Raw genomic sequence first — 21,987 nt, 5'->3', positions numbered from 1 at the left:
AAGGAAGGGGAGGAACGTATCATATCATTAGTATCTGGTTGAGAGATGGCGAGGGTGGCAGGGAAGGGGCTCTCCACAGGCCCAGACCAGGCAGGCCCAGGCACCCAGCCCAACCACCATGCTGGGTGGTAATTGAGCAGTTTGCCTGTAGAGCATATGAGAGACGAGCAGATGGTGAATTCCTCTGCAGCGTATGACTTGGCAGAAATGGATACTGTATGTGTCCCAACTTGAGCTTTAAATGGCTTGGTTGGTTGGAAACACATTTGGAAATCCTCTGTTTTGTTCTTAATTTTGCTTGATGGATTAAGGCAATCAATTCTTCCATTATGAGTCTCAGTCATGAGTCATCACCTTTCCAACAGTGAACACACATGCATCTCATAAATGTAACCACTGCTCCCAATAGCTTGTTAGGAGAAGAACTTGGCTCTGTCTATCCATCTGCCAGTACTGTCTGAGACCTAGGACAAATGGAACGCTATTCCCTATATAGTGCACTACTTTTGACCTGAGCCCTATGGATATAGGGTGCCTTTTGGGATTCAGACATAATGGAAACCCATGTGGGTGTTGACTGCAGGTTTTAACTGTTCATCTATAGTCCAGATTTACAGTGTCCACTCAGTGGAGACCTGCAGAGCTATGGGAGAGGGCAGCAAGGGCTGGTGGAGGGAGGAAATGGATTTATGTTGTCAAAGCGTTGGGTGCAGAACTTGTTTGATTGTTCCAAGGCACATATTAATCCTCTGACCCCATGTTAGCACGTCTAGCTGGCAGACATACCCTATAGTCCAGGGGTTGGCAACAGGTGGCCCGCGGTCCAAAACCTGCCCACCAGTGATATTGTTTGTCCCCCAAAGTTTTTAGTATAAAATTTACATTTTTTAAATATTTCTTTAACTAAAATCACCAGGAAATCAGCTAAAAATGTGTTTAATTTAGGAAATCTGTTCTCAATTATTCCCACGAATACAAACACGGACATATGTAATCGTCTCAATGTAATCAAGGTATGACTGCATGACTGAGATCCTTTTAATTCTCTATTTGGTTAGGTCAGGGTGTGACTAGGGTGGGCAATCTATGTTTTCTATTTCTTTGTTGGCCGGGTATGGTTCCCAATCAGAGGCAGCTGTATCGTTGTCTCTGATTGGGGATCATACTTAGGCAGCCTTTTCCACCTGTAGTTTGTGGGATCTTGTTTTTGGTACTGTGCTGTTTAGCCCTACTAGACTTTACGTTTCGTTTTGTATTTATTGTTTTTTCGGTGTTCATTTAATAAATTACAATGTACGCCTACCACGCTGCACCTTGGTCCGATCCTTCCATCAACGAACGTAACAATGACACCATTTTTTTATGCTTTTTGGGCTTAGTTGTGGTCAATTTGTAATGTACAAATTATTATTATTATGTTTCGACCCCCGACCATGCGCTCAGACAAAAATTGGCCGTGACTGAATCTAGTTGATGATCCCTGCTCTAGTGTCACTGTGAGGGTTTGAGAATTTTACAAGGTCCATTCTCAGTGTTAATGTGCTCTAATCTGTGTCTTAATTATGCTTAGACTCTAGCATCTCGGATATTGTAGCTGGTCTTTGCTTACCTGCATCCTTGAATGGTTTTTCCTCTCACTACGAGGACACGAGAGCTCATTCATGAAAACACCATCAGAGAACCTCTCTGTTGTGTGGCTAATCACAGCAGTGAGCAGCTGCAGTGTGTATTTGAGTGTCTCATTTCGCCTACTTGGCATTGTAAGTTCAGAAATGATTGGTGCCTCTCTGCAGAGCTCTCTTTAGCGTTCCTGAGTGTTATTGTGGCTCTCCGGTGGCTGAGCCCTGGGCTTGAGTGAATGACCTGCCCTGGTTATAAACTACTGGGCTAGGGAAACATTATTGATCAAAAGCTAACTGGAATGGATACTTTTAGGAGGACGGGAAACCTCTATGGTCGCTACCTAACCTTGCAGAGGCTGTATAATTGGTTTCACCAAGGGGTATATTGCTAAACGCTTGGCATTTAGATGTTAGCTATTTTGGAGTACAATGTTATTAGTGCAGTCAAATTTTGTCAGTAGCCTATGTCTCATTTTATATAAATAAATTAAGTGTTCTTCCGGTCAATTAAGACTGTTAGGACTGTTTAGAACCAAAAATATCCACCATGGCGTTATTATGTCCACCATGGCGTTATTATATCCACCATGGAGTTATTATATCCACTATGGCGTTATTATGTCCACCATGGAGTTATGTCCACTATGGCGTTATTAGATCCACTATGGCGTTATTATGTCCACCATGGCGTTATGTCCACCATGGCGTTATTATATCCACCATGGAGTTATTATATCCACTATGGCGTTATTATGTCCACCATGGAGTTAATTTATCCACCATGGAGTTATTATATCCACTATGGCGTTATTATGTCCACCATGGCGTTATTATATCCACCATGGAGTTATTATATCCACTATGGCGTTATTATGTCCACCATGGCGTTATTATGTCCACCATGGAGTTAATATATCCACCATGGCGTTATTATGTCCACCATGGAGTTAATTTATCCACTATGGCGTTATTATGTCCACCATGGAGTTAATTTATCCACTATGGAGTTATTATGTCCACCATGGAGTTAATTTATCCACTATGGTGTTATTATGTCCACCATGGAGTTAATTTATCCACTATGGCGTTATTATGTCCACCATGGAGTTATTATAAACCACCATGGAGTTATTATGTCCACTATGGAGTTATTATGTCCACTATGGAGTTAATTTATCCACTATGGAGTTATTATGTCCACTATGGAGTTAATTTATCCACTATGGCGTTATTATGTCCACCATGGAGTTATTATAAACCACCATGGAGTTATTATGTCCACTATGGAGTTAATTTATCCACTATGGCGTTATTATGTCCACCATGGAGTTAATTTATCCACTATGGAGTTATTATGTCCACTATGGAGTTAATTTATCCACTATGGCGTTATTATGTCCACCATGGAGTTAATTTATCCACTATGGAGTTATGTCCACCATGGCGATATTATTTCCACCATGACGATATTATGTCCACCATGGCGTTATTATATCCACCATGGCGTTTTTCTATCCACCATGGGGTTATTTTATCCACCATGGCATTATTATATCCACAATGGGTACAGTTCCTGCAGGGGGTCATCAGAGGGAAACAGAAGCCATAAACAGATAATTATTTTACTCCAGGCACCTCACCATGGTCAGGAATTTGGCCACGGATACATGCGAACTGATGGGGAGGCATGTATAGAAAATAAAGACAAAAGAAAGACACTAAAAGCCTCAGGCTCCTCAGTCTCTACACACACACACCAGGATTCTGACCTAAATAATGTTTATTACATATTTCCTTCCTTCCTGCCCCTTATTTCCTTCCTCTCTCGCTAACCTTCCTTTCTCCCCCTCTCTCTCCTGCCCCCTCTCTCTCCTGCCCCCCTTTCTCTCCTGGCCCCCTATCTCTTGTCTTAATCTCTCTCTTGCCTCCCTCTCCCCTGCCTCCCTGTCTCTCCTGGCCCCCTCTCTCCCCTGCCTCCCTGTCTCTCCTGGCCCCTTCTCTCCCCTGCCTCCCTCTCTCTCCTGGCCCCCTCTCTCTCCTGGCCCCCTCTCTTCCCTGCCTCCCCCTCTCTCCTGGCCCCCTCTCTCTCCTGACCCCCTCTCTCCCCTGCCTCCCCCTCTCTCCTGGCCCCCTCTCTCCCCTGCCTCCCCCTCTCTCCTGGCCCCCTCTCTCTCCTGGCCCCCTCTCTCCTGGCACCTTCTCTCCCCTGCCTCCCCCTCTCTCCTGGCCCCCTCTCTCTCCTGGCCCCCTCTCTCCCCTGCCTCCCCCTCTCTCCTGGCCCCCTCTCTCCCCTGCCTCCCCCTCTCTCCTGGCCCCCTCTCTCTCCTGGCCCCCTCTCTCCTGGCACCTTCTCTCCCCTGCCTCCCTCTCTCTCCTGGCCCCTTCTCTCTTGCCTCCCTCTGCCCTACCTCTTTTTATCTCGTGGCCCCATATCTCCTTCCCTCCTCTCTCTCTGACCTTCCTTACTTTCCTGCCTCACTCTTTCTCTCCTTCCCCTCTCTCCCTCTTGCCTCCGTCTTTTTCTCCTAACCATTTTCTCTCCTGTCCTTTTCCTCTCCATGACAACTGTTCTCCTTGAGACTTCCTACAAATGTGTCAGACGGACAGGAAGGGAGTGCCCTCACTGGCAGCTGGCTAATTATTGATGGCCTTACCTGTCTTTAGGAGGATGTGGCAAAGTTCAGTCTCTGTGTGTGTTTGTGTTTGTGTGTGTGTGTGTGTGTGTGTGTGTGTGTGTGTGTGTGTGTGTGTGTGTGTGTGTGTGTGTGTGTGTGTGTGTGTGTGTGTGTGTGTGTGTGTGTGTGGTGTGTGTGACGGTGGTGGTGGTTAAACAACAGGGTGTGCCATCTCCTTCAGGTGCGTAGCTATTCTAGTTTCCTGTAGTGACCAGGTGCATTACTGTTGTTATGTTATTCTAAAAGTAACAATAGAGATCAATACATACTGTCAGAAATATTCACAGACTTGTACAACATAGGCGACATGACACCATGTAGACTGTTAGCAAAATCAAGGTTCTTTAGAGGACTCCTATAATTAAGCAATAAGGCCCGAGGGGGTGTGGTAAATGGCCAATATACCATGGCTAAGGGCTGTTCTTAGGCACGACGCAAAGCCCTTAGGATACAGCTCTTAGCTGTGGTATATTGGCCATATACAGCAAACCCCCGAGGTGCCTTATTGCTATTATAAACTGGTTACCAACGTAATTACAGCAGTAAAAATACATGTTTTGTCATACCCATGGTATATGGTCTGATATACCACGGCTGTCAGCCAATCAGCATTCTAGGATGGAACCACCCACTTTATGATTTGCTGATAATGTGAACAACGTTGTTTAGTTTTTCTCTAACCTGAATAGCTAGCTGCTCCTCCACTGAAGTGGAGCGGCAGGTAGCAGTGCAGACATGTTTTGTTCGTCCTCTCGTGTACTTTTGTATTTTATGTCTTTTTTTGTATATATTTCAATTTTATTATCAATCTCTTTTCCATTTTAATTAAATTATACCTTCCGGTAACCTGCCTCACCCAATGTGATACGGAACCGCTATTATTTTAATTTTTAGACCTTATAGCAAGAACCACCTAGCCACCAGCTAATTAGCTACAAGCTATTTAGTCATTGTTAGCCACTGCTAGCGGCATTTACCTTCTGCACAGATACCAGCCCTTTTTTTAGCCTGGATAATACTCGCCAGCCTACCAGTATCGGACTTTCTCCACTACAACGCCGGATTCCTGCCGTAATCCCTGGACCATTACTCTTGATCTTCACAGCTAGCTAGCACCCACCGAGTTACCCAGTACCGAAGCTATCCCTGAGGCCCACCTCCCGGGCCTACTCAGTTGTTCACCCGGACTCCATCCAGACACGGCTAGAACCCACTACTCCACCGGATCCTTGCTGTAAGCTCTGGACCTTGCCACCGGATCACCGCTGCTACCGAGTGGCTATAGTGGCTAACACCCCTGCCCCGAAGCTAGCACCAGTTAGCCGTGAGCCAGGCGCATCTCCCGGCTAGCAAACTAAATTACTACAACTACAATACCTCTTTCTCCATCTGGCTTGGACGCCCCGCCGCACCACCACGACTGGTCTGCTGACGAATACTCCATCCGCTGTGCCTTCAACCGGCCTCCGTCAGACGTCGGAGCAGACGCTTCTACTAGCCCCGGGCTACTAACTTTAAACGCTGTGTCGCCCGCCTGCTAGCGTAGTAGCGACTACTCCGCGGCTTCCCTGTTCCATCTGTTGCTGCCCCCTGGACCTTATGATCACCTGGCTACATAGCTGATGCCTGCTGGACTGTCCATTAATCACGGTACTCCATTCTGTTTATTTTTTGTTTATCTGTCGGCCCCAGCCGCGAACTCAGGCTCTGTGTGTAGTTAACCGACCCTCTCTGCCCAGTCATCGCCATTTTACCTGTTGTTGTTGTTTTAGCTGATTAGCTGTTGTTATCTCACCCGTTGTTGTCTTAGCTAGCTCTTCCAATAAACACCTGTGATTACTTTATGCCTCGCTGTATGTCTCTCTCAAATGTCAATATGCCTTGTATACTGTTGTTTAGGTTAGTTATCATTGTTTTAGTTTACAATGGAGCCCCTAGTTCCACTCATCATACCTCTGATGCCTCCTTTGTACCACCTCCCACATATGCGGTGACCTCACCCATTATAGCCAGCATGTCCAGAGATACAACCTCTCTTATCATCACTCAGTGCCTGGGCTTACCTCCGCTGTATCCGTACCCCACCATACCCCTGTCTGCACATTATGCCCTGAATCTATTCTACCACGCCCAGAAATCTGCTCCTTTTATTCTTTGTCCCCAACGCTCTAGGCGACCAGTTTTGATATCCTTTAGCCGTACCCTCATCCTACTCCTCCTCTGTTCATCGGGTGATGTGGAGGTAAACCCAGGCCCTGCGTGTCCCCAGGCACCCTCATTTGTTGACTTCTGTGATCGAAAAAGCCTTGGTTTCATGCATGTCAACATCAGAAACCTCCTCCCTAAGTTTGTTTTACTCACTGCTTTAGCACACTCCGCCAACCCTGATGTCCTTGCCGTGTCTGAATCCTGGCTTAGGAAGGCCACTAAAAATTCTGAGATTTCCATACCCAACTACAACATTTTCCGTCAAGATAGAACTGCCAAAGGGGGAGGAGTTGCAATCTACTGCAGAGATAGCCTGCAAAGTTCTGTCATACTTTCCAGGTCTATACCCAAACAGTTCGAACTTCTAATTTAAAAAATGAATCTCTCCAGAAATAAGTCTCTCATTGTTGCCGCCTGCTATCGACCCCCCTCCGCTCCCAGCTGTGCCCTGGACACCATTTGTGAATTGATTGCCCCCCATCTAGCTTCAGAGTTCGTTAGGTGACCTAAACTGGCATATGCGTAACACCCCGGCAGTCCTACAATCTAAGCTAGATGCCCTCAATCTCACACTAATCATCAAGGAACCCACCAGGTACAACCCTAAATCCGTAAATATGAGCACCCTCATAGACATTATCCTGACCAACTTGCCCTCCAAATAGACTTCTGCTGTTTTCAATCAGGATCTCAGCGATCACTGCCTCATTGCCTGTATCCGCTATGGGTCTGCGGTCAAACGACCACACCTCATCACTGTCAAACGCTCCCTAAAACACTTCTGCGAGCAGGCCTTTCTAATCAACCTGGCCCGGGTATCCTGGAAGGATATTGACCTCATCCCGTCAGTCGAGGATGCCTGGTCATTCTTTAAAAGTAATTTCCTCACCATCTTAGATAAGCATGCCCCGTTCAAAAAATGCAGAACTAAGAACAGATATAGCCCTTGGTTCACTCCAGACCTGACTGTCCTTGACCAGCACAAAAACATCCTGTGGCGGACTGCAATAGCATTGAATAGTCCCCGCAATGTGCAACTGTTCAGGGAAGTCAGGAACCAATACACGCAGTCAGTCAGGAAAGCAAAGGCTAGCTTTTTCAAGCAGAAATTTGCGTCCTATAGCTCTAACTCCAAAAAGTTTTGGGACACTGTAAAGTCCATGGAGAACAAGGGCAGCTGCCCACTGCACTGAGGCTAGGTAACACTGTCACCACCAATAAATCCATGATAATCGAAAATTTCAATAAGCATTTCTCAATGGCTGGCCATGCCTTACACCTGGCTACTCCAACCCCGGGCCAACAGCTCCGCTGCAGCTGTACATAGTCCATCTGTAAATAGCCCACCCAATCTACCTACCTCATCCCCATACTGTTTTTATTTTATTTACTTTTCTGCTCTTTTAAACACCAGTATCTCTACTTGCACATCATCATCTGCTCATTTATCACTCCCTTGTTAGTCTGCTAAATTGTAATTATTCACTCCTATGGCCTATTTATTGCCTACCTCCTCATGCCTTTTGCACACACTGTATATAGACTTTCTTTTTTTCTACTGTGTCATTGACTTGTTTATTGTGTTATTGGCTTGTTTATTGTTTACTCCATGTGTAACTCTGTGTTATTGTCTGTGTCACACTGCTTTGCTTTATCTTGACCAGGTCGCAGTTGTAAATGAGAACTTGTTCTCAACTAGCCTACCTGGTTAAATAGAGGTGTATTTAAAAAAAAATATTTAAAAGAGCGTTGGGCCAGTAACCAAAAGGTTTCTAGATCGAATCCCCGAGCTGACGAGGTAAAAATATGTCGTTCTGCCCCTGAACAAGGCAGTTAACCTGCTGTTCCTAGGCCGTCATTGTAAATAAGACTTTGTTCTTAACTGACTTGCCTAGTTAAATAAAAGGTTAAAACAAGATCATTGCAAACAGGTCATTAGGCCCTTGGATAACAAGTTGAGTGACCAATCCATCTGACTAAAATATTGTTTTTGTTCTCCAGAAAAGGTTACATTTATTTAACTTCCACTGTTCTGTAGAAAACCTCCTGAATGTGTGGGTGGTAGAGGGTGTTGTTCTCTGATACCTTGGATACACACGTTTGGTAAGCAAATAGATGTTCATAATTTATGTAAATTTGATGTCACCACAATAGGGAAGCGTGTATGGGTTTACTGCACTTTGTTATGCTTTTGGCTTTTCTCTCATGTTCTTATTGTCTCATTGAGCCCCTCTGACATTTCATGACACCGCGGGCTGGTCTCTCTTTCTCTCTCTCGCTCTCTCTCTCTCTCTCACTCTCTCAGTCTGTCTCTCTCTCTCTCCCACTCTCTCAGTCTGTCTCTCTCTTTCGCTCTGTCTCCCTCTCTCCTTCTTTCTCACTCTCTCTCCCTCTCTCTCTGTCTATCTCTCTCTCTCTACCCCCCCCCCTCTCTGTCTCATTATTCATTTTTTCCTGTGTTGCTTCCAGTGCCAATCTTTTGTTTTGGGGAGTTGGCCAAGCACTCCCATCCCGAGGAGGAATCTGTAGGGAGCAGCTCTGTTAGCTGTCTCCTTCGCTGTTAGTCAACTGTGAGGTCACCTTTAGAGTGACTCATGCTTTGCTCTTATCAATTTAACTTTTTTATCAATAGGACATTGATGGTGTGGCCAGAGAGCTAGGCCACTGCAGCTCCCTTCAGCTGTGTTCAGCTGGGGAGTGAAGTGAGCTGGGCAGAGCATCAGCATAGTTTCCCAGGGAGGGACGGGTTAGGGTATCCTGTCATTGTTGGGAGAGACCCGAGTGAGCCATGGCATTTTAATGGCTGTGTTTTGTTGTAGGAAGGTGTTGTCCGGTTAGTTAGTGTCTTATCTGTTTCTGAGGGCAGCCTGGGCTTGGTATTAAAGTACAGAGAGGCTGTGTGTGTCACAAGGAGGAGTCCGATGTAAGATGAGGTTATAGATGAAGTGGTTGGACATTGATCCAGGTTTATAGAGTGGGTGGAAAATGCAACAGGAGTTTTGTTGTCTTCTTGGATGTCTCTACAGTCCCTACTGTCTCTACAGCCTTCTGACTGGAAGACGTTGCATAGAAAGGTGAGTGTAACAATGGAACTAAAGCTGGTAAAGACTACACACAACGTGGTATCAAATCAAATCAAATCAAATTGTATTTGTCACATACACATGGTTAGCAGATGTTAATGCAAGTGTAGCGAAATGCTTGTGCTCCTAGTTCCGACAATGCAGTAATAACCAACGAGTAATCTAACCTAACAATTCCACAACTACTACCTTATACACACAAGTGTAAAGGGATGAAGAATATGTACATAAAAATATATGAATGAGTGATGGTACAGAACGGCATAGGCAAGATGCAGTAGATGGTATAGTGTACAGTCTATACATATGAGATGAGTAATGTAGGGTATGTACGCATTATATTAAGTGGCATTGTTTAAAGCGGCTAGTGATACATGTTTTCCATCCATTTTTCCATTATTAACGTGGCTGGAGTTGAGTCAGTATGTTGGCAGCAGCCACTCAATGTTAGTGGTGGCTTTTTAACAGTCTGGTGGCCTTGAGATAGAAGCTGTTTTTCAGTCTCTCTGTCCCTGCTTTGATGCACCTGTACTGACCCCGCCTTCTGGATGATAGCGGGGTGAACAGGCAGTGGCTCGAGTGGTTGTTGTCCTTGATGATCTTTATGGCCTTCCTGTGACATTGGGTGGTGTAGGTGTCCTGGAGGGCAGGTAGTTTTCCCCCGGTGATGCGTTGTGCAGACCTCACTAACCTCTGGAGAGCCTTACGGTTGTGGGCGGAGCAGTTGCCGTACCAGGCGGTGATACAGCCCGACAGGATGCTCTAGATTGTGCATCTGTAGAATTTTGTGAGGGTTTTAGGTGACAAGCCAAATTTCTTCAGCCTCCTGAGGTTGAAGAGGCGCTGCTGCGCCTTCTTCACCACGCTGTCTGTGTGGGTGGACCAATTCAGTTTGTGTGTGATGTGTACGCCGAGGAACTTAAAACTTACTACCCTCTCCACTACTGTCCCGTCGATGTGGATAGGGGGGTGCTCCCTCTGCTGTTTCCTGAAGTCCACGATCATCTCCTTTGTTTTGTTGACGTTGAGTGTGAGGTTATTTTCCTGATACCACACTCCGAGGGCCCTCACCTCCTCCCTGTAGGCCGTCTCGTCGTTGTTGGTAATCAAGCTTACCACTGTAGTGTCATCTGCAAACTTGATGATTGAGTTGGAGGCGTGCATGGCCATGCAGTCGTGGGTGAACAGGGAATACAGGAGAGGGCTCAGAACGCACCCTTGTGGGGCCCCAGTGTTGAGGATCAGCGGGGTGGAGATGTTGTTACCTACCCTCACCACCCAGGGGCGGCCCGTCAGGAAGACCAGTACCCAGTTGCACAGGGCAGGGTCGAGACCCAGTGTCTCGAGCTTGATGACGAGTTTGGAGGGTACTATGGTGTTAAATGCTGAGCTGTAGTCAATGAACAGCATTCTCACATAGGTATTCCTCTTGTCCAGATGGGTTAGGGCAGTGTGCAGTGTGGTTGCGATTGCGTCGTCTGTGGACCTATTGGGGCAGTAAGCAAATTGGAGTGGGTCTAGGGTGTCAGGTAGGGTGGAGGTGATATGGTCCTTGACTAGTCTCTCAAAGCACTTCATGATGACAGAAGTGAGTGCTACAGGGCGGTAGTCGTTTAGCTCAGTTACCTTAGCTTTCTTCGGAACAGGAACAATGGTGGCCCTCTTGAAGCATGTGGGAACAGCAGACTGGGATAAGGATTGATTAAATATGTCCGTAAACACACCAGCCAGCTGGTCTGCGCATGCTCTGAGGACGCGGCTGGGGATGCCGTGTGGGCCTGCAGCCTTGCGAGGGTTAACACGTTTAAATGTTTTACTCACGTCGGCTGCAGTGAAGGAGAGTCAACAGGTTTTGGTAGCGGGCCGTGTCAGTGGCACTGTATTGTCCTCAAAGCGAGCAAAGAAGTTGTTTAGTCTTTCTGGGAGCAAGACATCCTGGTCCGCGACGGGGCTGGTTTTCTTTTTGTAATCCGTGATTGACTGTAGACCCTGCCACATACCTCTTGTGTCTGAGCCGTTGAATTGCGACTCTACTTTGTCTCTATACTGACGCTTAGCTTGTTTGATTGCCTTGCGGAGGGAATAGCTACACTGTTTGTATTCGGTCATGTTTTCGGTCACCTTGCCCTGGTTAAAAGCAGTGGTTCGCGCTTTCAGTTTCGTGCGAATGCTGCCATCAATCCACGGTTTCTGGTTTGGGAATGTTTTAATAGTTGCTGTGCGTACCACATCGCAGATGCACTTGCTAATAAACTCAATGTTGTTGTTTGACGCAGTGCGGAACATATCCCAATCCACGTGATCGAAGCAATCTTGAAGCGTGGAATCAGATTGGTCGGACCAGCGTTGAACAGACCTTAGCGCGGGAGCTTCCTGTTTTAGTCTCTGTCTATAGGCTGGGAGCAACAAAATGGAGTCGTGGTCAACTTTTCCAAAAGGAGGGCGGGGGAGGGCCTTATATGCGTCGCGGAAGTTAGAATAACAATGATCTAGAGTTTTACCAGCCCTGGTAGCACAATTGATATGCTGATAGAATTTAGGGAGTCTTGTTTTCAGATTATGTGGTTTCCAGTTTACATAGAGTCAAATAAGTTTGTTCAGGGCCGTCGATGTGTCTGCTTGGGGGGGAATATATGCGGTGATTATAATCGAAGAGAATTCTCTTGGTAGATAATGCGGTCGACATTTGATTGTGAGGAATTCTAAGTCAGGTGAACAGAAGGACTTGAGTTCCTGTATGTTGTTATGGTCACACCACGTCTCGTTAATCATAAGGCATACCCCCCCGTCCCTCTTCTTACCAGGAAGATGCTTGTTTCTGGTGGGGCGATATGTGAAGAAACCAGCTGGCTGTACCGACTCCGATAGTGAGCCATGTTTCCGTGAAGCAAAGACCGTTACAGTCTCTTATGTCTCTCTGGAATGCTACCCTTGCTCGGATTTCATCAAACTTAAGATACACAATGAATTGCAGTATTTGGTTTGATTAAAATTGATTTTACAGGTCTTTTCAAATAATTTCTGGGGTTATCTAGAACCTGAAAGGGTTATTTGTGTGAAAGGTTATACCTGGATTGAAACCAAAAAGTGTTCACCTATCGGGGACAGACGAAGAACAGTTTTGGAACCATTTTACATATTTTCTTTTTGACTAACTCATATACTCAGCTGGCTCACAGTGATGGACTATACCATTCTATTGGTTGACTCACAGTGCCGGACTATACCATTCTATTGGTCTGTGCGTTAAACCTATTATCATGGGTAGGGCGATCTGCGAGCATATTTGCTGGCTTAGAATATCAGAACCCCAGATATTATTTGAAAAGGCCTGTAAAATCAATTCTAATCAAACCAAATAATGCAATTCATTGTGTATCTTAAGTTTTATGAATTACATTTGCATACAATGCTATGGTTGTGATAGTTGATAAGATGACAGCACTCCTGATTGAGACTGGCAGTGTGTCTGTACTGTATGGTAAATGATATGGGATGAGTTGGAGCTGTGGGACCCTGGCGGAGGCCTCCAGGTGCGTAGAGTTGGTCATCGCTCCTATCTGTTTACACAGTACGACTGAATAATTGATGATGTCTACTGTCTCTGTATATAGAGCAGGAATATGATGAGATCATCAGGATGCAGCGTCTCTCCTGAATATAACGAGTGCTGCATATGACCAACGTTGCCAAGATCCTAGATCCTAGATCCAAGATCCTAGATCCAAGATCCTAGTGTAGTGGGATTTTTGGCGTATCAGGGGCAGCAACAGTTGGGTACTGGAGGAACACAGAGACAGTGAGGAAAGTGTGTGTGTGTGTGCGTGCGTGTTCATGCGTGTATGTGTGTGTCTGTTATCTTTGGGTGAGGGTATTTTCATAGATCTACTAGGTCTACACTCCCATTGGGTGCGTTAGGTAGGCCTATTTGAAATAGCTTCCTTACCTCCTCTGTCAGACTGAAAACCTCTTGTTGATGTCGGTGTAACGGTATTTCATGTGTCAGACTTCCCTGGCAGTGCCGCTTTGCTGAACACTGTTTTAGAAGCTGTCAGCAACCTTTCACACAGATGCTTTGTTATTGGAGTACTGTACACTGCTCCAGATTTAGATGAAGCCATCAGGTATTGACAAAGCTAGCACAGTGGTGTTTTCTGTCTTTTGTCTTTCTGTTTGGTTTACAGAGTGACATGAATGAATAAGTGAATGAATGAGGGTACTTCTCTCTCTCATTTCTTAGCCAGAGTTTAGTTTAGTGTAGTTTATTAATTCGACCATTTAAAAAAAACAAGCACACATAAAACTTAAAAGCCATACATGCACATTAATAAAATCATTGAGGATAACACACAATAAAGTCTGGGACTTATTTCCATTGTGGTCCTCTTGAGATAAGATGGCTATACAAGATCGAACACAGTATGGCAGTGAAATAATAAAACAAAAACATAAAAGAAGAACATCTATCTCATCATTCCAGTTACATCATAGGGGTTATTCATATGGGCACAGAGGACATCAACATATTTTTACTTTATTTTTAAAGCTGCCCAGAGAGGACGTTGTTTTTATAGGCAGAGGCAACTCATTCCATTCTGAGGCTCCAGTATACAAGAAAGTACCTTTCCCAGCATTACTCCTGAAGCTACACAAGCACACATCAGCAACACCTGATCTGGTGCTGTGATTGTGTGCATCCCTAACACGAGGAAAGTAATCACTTAAATATCTGGGCGCAGGACCATAAATACTCCTGTAAACCAAACCTAGTCTAATCTGGGACACCCTAGCCTCAACAGGCAGCCAGTTTAGTTCCTGAAAGCAGCTCCTGCCTATGTGAGTACGTGGACTCACCTTCAATACTACCCTGATCAACTTATTCTGGGCTATCTGGAGCTTCCCCTTCATAGGTTTAGATAAGCCCCCAAACCAGGAAGTACTAGCATAGTCAAAATGGCATTGAATGAGGGCAGTAGCTAGCACTTTCATGGAGTCCTTATCAAGCAGCTTGGACTTTCTAGCCAAAAACTTAGTCGTGGCATTAACCTTCCCTAGCACCTTATTGGCCATGCTCACACCTCCCAAGCTTCCATCAAGGATACATCCCAAGTAGCTAACAGAGGTTTTAGTAGTCAGCACCTCACCCCCTAACTCCACTCTGATTTCAGACAACCTACACAATTGAGGTCTGGATCCAAAAATAATTGCTTCAGTTTTCCCTCAGTGCAGAGATAGCTTATTATCTCCAAGCCATTTGCTAATGTTAGTAAGCTCTGTGCTAAGTATGCTCTCCAACATAGTTTTACTTTTGTGAGACACCAGAAGTGTAGAGTCATCCGCATAAAGAAAAAGACAGCAAGAACAAGCATCTTTCATATCATTAATATACAATAAAAACAGCAGAGGTCCAAGCACGCTCCCCTGCGGAACGCCACAACTCATTGGTTTTGCCTGAGACAGTGAACCATTAACCTCTACTACTTGCTCCCTTTCTGATAAATAGGACTTTACCCAGCCTAGAGGGATACTGCTTAACCCCAGTGCCTCCAGTTTGGAGATTAGGAGACAGTGGTTAACTGTATCAATGGCCTTCTGTAGGTCAAGCAGTACCATTCCACACAGATTACCCTCATCAATCTCTTTCCTGATGAAGTCAGTCAAGTAAAGTAGACATGAATCAGTGGAGTATGTTTTTCTAAAACCCGACTGAAAATCATACATTAGACCCTGTTTGTTAACATAATCATACATTTGCTCATGTACAATTCTCTCCAGGATCTTTGATGTTACACAGAGGATAGATACAGGCCTATAATTCCCAGGGTCAGACTTTATCCCCTTCTGATACAGAGGTATAACTTTAGCTTGTGTCAGCGATTGGGTGCAGAGATGTAGCCGGAGTCAGGCGCAGGACACAGGATTTTGAGCAACAAAACGGAGTTTACTCAAAAAATCTAGCAAAATTCCAAATAGGAACATACATACACACTAGCACATACAACAACCACTAAAGACACCAACAATCACGGACAGAACAGAAATGTAAGCCAGAGGGTTAAATAAGGAACATGATAAGGGAATTGAAACCAGGTGTGTGTAATACAGACAAAACAAAACTGAAACATGGATCGGTGGTGACTAGAAAGCCGGTGACGTCGATCGCCGAACACCACCCGAACAAGGAGAAGGGCCGACTTCGACGGAAGTTGTGACAGTACCCCCCCTGACGCGCGGCTCCAGCAGCGAGCCGACACCGGCCTCGGGGACGACCCGGAGGACGGGACGCAGCATCTCTCCTCCGGGCCGTACCCCTCCCACTCCACGAGGTACTGAAGGCCCCTAGCCCGATGCCTTGAGTCCATGATGGCTCATACGGTATACGCCGGGACCCCCTCAATGTCCAGAGGGGATGGAGGAACCTCCCGCACCTCAGACTGCTGGAGCGGACCAGCCACCACCAGCCTGAGGAGAGACACATGGAACGAGGGGTTAATGTGATAATCAGGGGGGAGTTGTAACCTATAACAAACCTCGTTCAGTCTCCTCAGGACTTTAAATGGCCCCACAAACCGCGGACCCAGCTTCCGGCAGGGCAGGTGAAGGGGCAGGTTTCGGGTCGAGAGCCAGACCCGATCCCCCGGTGCATACGCCTCACTGCGGTGGCGGTCGGCACTCGCCTTTTTCCTCCTGACGGCCCGTTGTAGGGCAGCGTTCCATGTCTCCTCTGAGTGCCGAAACCATTCATCCACCGCAGGAGCCTCAATCTGGCTCTGATGCCATGGTGCCAGGACCGGCTGATAACCCAGCACACACTGAAACAGTGATAGGTTGGTAGAGGAGTGGCGGAGGGAGTTTTGGGCCATCTCCGCCCAGGGGATGTAAACCGCCCACTCCCCCGGCCGGTCCTGGCAATAGGACCGCAGAAACCTACCCACATCCTGGTTGACTCTTTCCACCTGCCCGTTACTCTCGGGGTGGAAACCTGAGGTAAGGCTGACCGAGACCCCCAGGCGTTCCATAAACGCCCTCCAGACTCTAGACGTGAATTGGGGACCCCGATCAGAAACTATATCCTCAGGCACCCCGTAGTGCCGGAATACGTGGGTGAACAGGGCCTCCGCAGTTTGTAGAGCCGTAGGGAGACCGGGCAAAGGAAGGAGACGGCAGGACTTAGAAAACCAATCCACAACGACCAGGATCGGGGGAAGATCCGTCACGAAATCCACCGATAGGTGTGACCACGGTCGCTGTGGAACGGGAAGGGGTTGTAATTTCCCTCTGGGCAGATGTCTAGGTGCCTTGCACTGTGCGCATACCGAACAGGAGGAAACATAAACCCTCACGTCCTTAGCTAAAGTGGGCCACCAGTACTTCCCAGCAAGGCAGCGCACCGTCCGACCGATGCCAGGATGACCAGAGGAGGGTGACGTGTGAGCCCAACAGATCAAACGATCGCGGACATCAAACGGAACGTACAGACGCCCAGCTGGACACTCAGGTGGAGTGGGCTCTGCACGTGACGCCCGCTCGATGTCCGCGTCCATCTCCCATACCACCGGTGCCACCAGGCGAGAAGCTGGAATTATGGGAGTTGGATCCGTGGACCGCTCCTCTGTATCATACAGCCGGGACAGTGTGTCTGCCTTAACGTTCTGGGAACCTGGTTTGTAGGAAAGGGTGAAAACAAAATGGGTGAAAAACATGGCCCACCTTGCCTGGCGAGGGTTCATTCTCCTCGCCGCCCGGATGTACTCCAGATTGCAGTGGTCAGTCCAAATGAGAAAAGGGTGTCTAGCCCCCTCAAGCCAATGGCTCCACGCTTTCAGAGCCATGACAACAGCCAACAACTCCCGGTCCCCCACATCATAGTTTCGCTCCGCCGGGCTGAGCTTCTTCGAAAAGAATGCACACGTGCGGAGCTTTAGTGGCGTACCCGAGCGCTGAGACAGCACAGCCCCTATCCCTGCCTCGGACACGTCCACCTCAACTATGAACGCTAAGGAGGGATCAGGATGAGCCAGCACGGGAGCCGAGGTAAACAGAGCCTTCAGGTGACCAAAAGCCCTGTCCGCCCCAGCTGTCCACTGCAGTCGCACCGGTCCCCCCTTCAGCAGTGAGGTAATGGGAGCCGCTACCTGACCAAAACCCCGGATAAATCTCCGGTAGTAGTTGGCAAACCCTAAAAACCGCTGCACCTCCTTTACCGTGGTGGGAGTCGGCCAATTACGCACGGCTGAAATGCGGTCATTCTCCATCTCTACCCCTGACGCTGAAAAGCGGTACCCTAGGAAGGAGACGGACTGTTGGAAGAACAGACATTTCTCAGCCTTGACGTACAGGTCATGTTCCAACAGTCGACCAAGCACCCTGCGTACCAGGGACACATGCTCGGCGCGTGTAGCGGAGTATATTAGAATGTCATCTATATACACCACTACACCCTTCAGGTCCCTGAAAATCTCATCTACAAAGGATTGGAAGACTGATGGAGCATTCATTAACCCGTACGGCATGACGAGGTACTCATAATGCCCAGAAGTGGTGCTAAATGCTGTCTTCCACTCATCTTCCGCCCGGATACGCACCAGGTTGTAAGCGCTCCTGAGGTACAATTTTGTGAAGAAACGCGCCCCGTGTAATGACTCGGTCATACTGGCTATGAGCGGTAACGGGTAACTGTATTTTACCGTGATCTTATTTAACCCTCAATAATCAATACACGGGCGCAAACCTCCATCCTTCTTCTTCACAAAAAAGAAACTCGAGGAGACAGGTGAGATGGAAGGCTGAATGTATCCCTGTCCCAGAGATTCGGTGACATATGTCTCCATAGCCACCGTCTCCTCCTGTGACAGAGGATACACGTGACTCCTGGGAAGTGCAGCTTCTACCAAGAGATCTATCGCACAAACCTTGCAGGAATATTATCCAGGCCTGTGGCTTTGGAGCATTTAAGCTCTGCCAGCATACTGACTATTTTGGCTGTTGCTACCTTTGCAAAAGAAAAAGAGTTTGGCTGAACCCCTAACTCTACATAATACTTCTTGACTTAGTTGCTTCCATACAAACCAGAACTGGTGGGCAGCTTGCTAACCAGCTTGCTGGCAACAGAAGTAAAAAAATAGTTGAATTCATTGGCAACCTCTGCTTTTTCATATACCTTCTCCCCTTTGATGTTCAGAGGAGAAACATTCTATAGTATGATTCCCTTCCGTTTCTTCATGACCTTGGAGTGTATTACTATTCATGTTACGTTATAAGTTGTTATAAAGCTACAGTATATGAACTAGTCCAATGTGTCAAGAATGGACGACAGCCATTTCAACAGATGGCATCTTACGGCCATTCACAGTAGCGCTTCAGAAGGACGGTTGGACAGTCTACACCTGTTTTAAAGTGGAATACAATGCACAAACCACTGGCCTAATGAATATGAATCAGTGTTGAGCCTGCCTGCTCTGGCATGCACTTGTAGCTTACACCACCATTCAGACAGAATTGTAACATGTCAGGCAGTCTCAGTGTAACAATGACAAATGATTCATATCTAATCAAACCAGGACATGTTAGATTTACTGTACAACCACAGACATCATGTCATCATTTGTTAAGGTACCTTAGTAGCCTGACCGCGAAAGCATGTTTGCATTCATGTTTCGTACTCTGTAGGTTACAGTTGGCTTAAGTTACCTGGAGGATTTAAAAATTCAAATAGGCCTATATTTTCATAGGTTTCTATTTCCAATACATGCTGTGTATTTGGTATGGCCCAGTGGAATTGGGACTTAGTTGGTATGGCCCAGTGGAATTGGGACTTAGTTGGTATGGCCCAGTGGAATTGGGACTTACACAGTTACCTTCAAGGGAAATTACCAAAGCCTATAGATTGAGGGAGTGTTTTATGTAAATGTCAGCTGTACAGTGAAATACTCCTTTGAACTGGACATAACAGGAATTCATTCAGTTGTTTTGAAAATAGCTTTTTTTAGAGAATAGGACTACATTTTGACTTTAAAAGCCCTAAGATAAAGTTATTATTATCAGTTTGCAGTTCGGTTGTTTCCTGAATATTTCCTCTACATGTACTCGGGTGTCTGCAGTCAGAGAGATGTGTAGGCAGCACATTGAGTGTTTATAATGAATAGCTGTGGTGCTGCCATGGGTTCTGAGATATAGAGGACCTGTCCTTTACTGCAGTGGAATTTTACTGTGGCTAGCTGGGAGCTGTAGCTGTGGCCCCCTTACCACTGCCCTCGCCCCCCGTCCCCCCCTCCCCTGTCCTGCCCTGCTCAGCATCACTCTGTCTAGCGCTCTACCCAGTGACGTTTAATCACCTATCATCTCATCTCCTCTCCTCCTCTCTAGCAACTCGGTCTACACAGGAAAGCACTACTGGTTACATTCACAGGAATGGCATAATATTACACAGGTCTATCAGCTGTTGTAAAAGCATCGTCATGTTACCTTTTGTTCTGGAATGTGCTGCCAGATTTTCCTGGCTGCTGATTACCACTCATGTATGACTATCTCATCATAGCACCGAGTTGCTCTCTTGGCTTCATGAATATTCAAATCAGGGTTTTATTATTGGCCTTCTGTCTGCATGGCAACTCGCAAATCTGCCTCTGAATATTAGATGAGATTGATAATACACTCCATTTGTCTCTTGAAATGGAGTCAACCTCTTGTGTAATAATAATTATAATAATACATGCCATTTCCCTCTATTACCTCAAATGAAATCAAATGTTATTGGTCACATACACATAGTTAGCAGATGTTAATGCGAGTGTAGCTAAATGCTTGTGCTTCTAGTTCCGACAGTGCAGTAATGTTTAACAAGTAATCTAACAATTCCCCAACAACTACCTAATACACACAAATCTAAAAGGGGTGAATGAAAATATGTACATATAAATATATGGATGAGCGATGGCCGAGCGGCATAGGAAAGGTGCAATAGATGGTATAAAATACAGTATATACATATGATATGAGTAATGTAAGATATGTAATAAGTGGCATTATTTAAAGTGGTATTGTTTAAAGATTAAAGTGGCCAGTGATTGGGTCTCAATTTAGGCAGGCACCTGTCGTAAAGCTCACACCTGTACAATTTAATCTTTCCCTCCATCTTCAATCACCTCTCCTCCTTTCCCTCCTTCCTGTCCACCTTCTACTCCTGTATTCTCCATGTCTGTCTGCTTCTCTGTTTCCTCCTCACTGTGTCTCACTCTCTTCCCTAGCTACACATCAGAGGCTCTTCACACTATATTTCCCCACCTCCATGTTCCCTGTCTCTCCTTAACCCTCACTGTCTCTAGTCCTATCAATCAATGCAATCATGTGCCCTCATGATGCCATGGTTAGTACACCCCCTCATCACCCGAACCCCCCCACCCCCCACCATTCTTCTCATCACCCCCCCACCCTTCTCCTCATCCCTCGTTCCTCCCCCCACCCTTCTCCTCATCCCTCGTTCCTCCTCCCCCACCCTTCTCCTCATCCCTCGTTCCTCCTCCCCCCACCCTTCTCCTCATCCCTCGTCCCCCCCACCTTTCTCCTCATTCCTCGTTCCTCCTCCCCCACCCTTCTCCTCATCCCTCGTTCCTCCTCCCCCACCCTTCTCCTCATCCCTCGTTCCTCCTCCCCCACCCTTCTCCTCGTTCCTCCCACCCTTCCACTCATCCCTCGTTCCTCTTCCCCCCACCCTTCTCCTCATCCCTCGTTCCTCTTCCCCCGTCTCCCTCTGGGTCTCTTTTCTCTTCCTCCTTGACTGAACCATTCAAGCAAAACACCAGAGGATTATCACTCAACCATTGAGAAACACACACACACACAACCATACACTGAAACACTCACACGCTTTCACTCAACACGTTGCCTGGCCAGAAGTGTCTGTGCTCTTGGTAAAGACAGGGTCTATGTTTGTTGACGGTGTATGATGTGATGATGCGAGAGCTCAGCTGTCTGAGAAAACGGGGCTCTGAGCTGAACAAAAACAAAGGGGCGGGAGGAGAGAAGAGTGAGAGGAGAGAGAGGAGTGGAGCCCACGTGCCTCAGAGCTGGAGCTGTATCTGTAGCTAGCCGTCGTGTCTCACTCTGCTAATGGAGGACTGGGGGTAAGGCTTTTGTTGTTAGGACGGAACGGAGGGAGGTAGTCTGCCTGCGTCCTCCCTCTTTTTGGGTGCATTCATTTGCGGTCCTTTGTCTTGGCTATAGCCTATAGTGGTTTCTCACTGTCTGGTTATTGCAGTTGGTTGATGTGCTGGTGTGTTTGAGGTTGAGGTGTCTGTGTACGTGTGAGTGTGTGTGTGTGTGTGTGTATATTTGGTTATGTGTGTGGAGATGGAGAGCCCTAATGAAATATGTGTGTTGTGATCTTCTTCATAGTGTTGC

At 46.7% G+C, this 21,987-nt stretch overlaps 1 protein-coding gene across 4 annotated transcripts in view; it reads left to right on the top strand.

The window, feature by feature from the left end:
• Positions 1-21,987, top strand: part of LOC139542571 (protein kinase C and casein kinase substrate in neurons protein 1-like) — a 45,533-nt gene that overhangs the window by 4,306 nt on the left and 19,240 nt on the right. The window contains exon 1 of one of the 4 annotated variants that reach the window (XM_071348185.1): positions 9,324-9,579. The exons of 2 other annotated variants lie outside the window; for them this stretch is intronic. The gene's annotated coding sequence lies outside the window, so the exon portion shown is untranslated. Of the gene's footprint in view, positions 1-9,323; positions 9,580-21,344; positions 21,711-21,987 lie in introns of those variants that run through there. One more of the 4 variants, XM_071348175.1, reaches the window with a different exon arrangement.

This window comes from Salvelinus alpinus, chromosome 2 (genome assembly GCF_045679555.1).
Source record: "Salvelinus alpinus chromosome 2, SLU_Salpinus.1, whole genome shotgun sequence".
Lineage (NCBI taxonomy): Eukaryota > Metazoa > Chordata > Actinopteri > Salmoniformes > Salmonidae > Salvelinus > Salvelinus alpinus.
This window is presented reverse-complemented; position numbering and strand designations above follow the sequence as displayed.